This window comes from Chaetura pelagica, unplaced genomic scaffold, assembly GCF_000747805.2.
Source record: "Chaetura pelagica isolate M959 unplaced genomic scaffold, ChaPel_1.0 scaffold314, whole genome shotgun sequence".
Lineage (NCBI taxonomy): Eukaryota > Metazoa > Chordata > Aves > Apodiformes > Apodidae > Chaetura > Chaetura pelagica.
In genome coordinates this window covers 1,209,332-1,209,829 of record NW_009953218.1, presented here as the reverse complement: position 1 = coordinate 1,209,829, position 498 = coordinate 1,209,332, and positions in this window count along the sequence as shown.

The following is a 498-nucleotide window of genomic DNA, read 5'->3' as shown; positions in this document are numbered from 1 at the left end:
TCTTGGCATTCTCTTCTAGCCAATCCCCTTAAGTGATCTCTGTATTTAAACAAATACTTCAGCTCTTAAAAAGGCCGGTATGGTTAGAGCAATGATTGCAGTCACTCAGCTAAGAGATCTTTCTTCAAAACCAGTGTCATCTCCCACTAATGCTTTCTGCTCTGGCAAAAGAGAAACTAAGAGCATATTCTTGTTTCCCTTTTATGATCTAAAATTGTACTTCCCCTGCACTGGGGAGAGCAGCGCTGGAAATACTCTGCACTCCATTCAATGCTGAGGAAGTTGGTAATTTTTTTAAATCTATGGCCAAATTAATGAGTCAGAGCAAATCTTTGTTTTGAATGATATGGCTTAATATTATTCTTAATAACTTCTAGTAAAACTATATTGTTTTGATTGTTTGGGGTCCCCCCTTTCCCCCCGAGCATGCCTTGCAAATACAGGAGTGATGGGTATTGGTGTCTATTCTGATTCCTGCAGGAGATGCTGTCAGGCAAG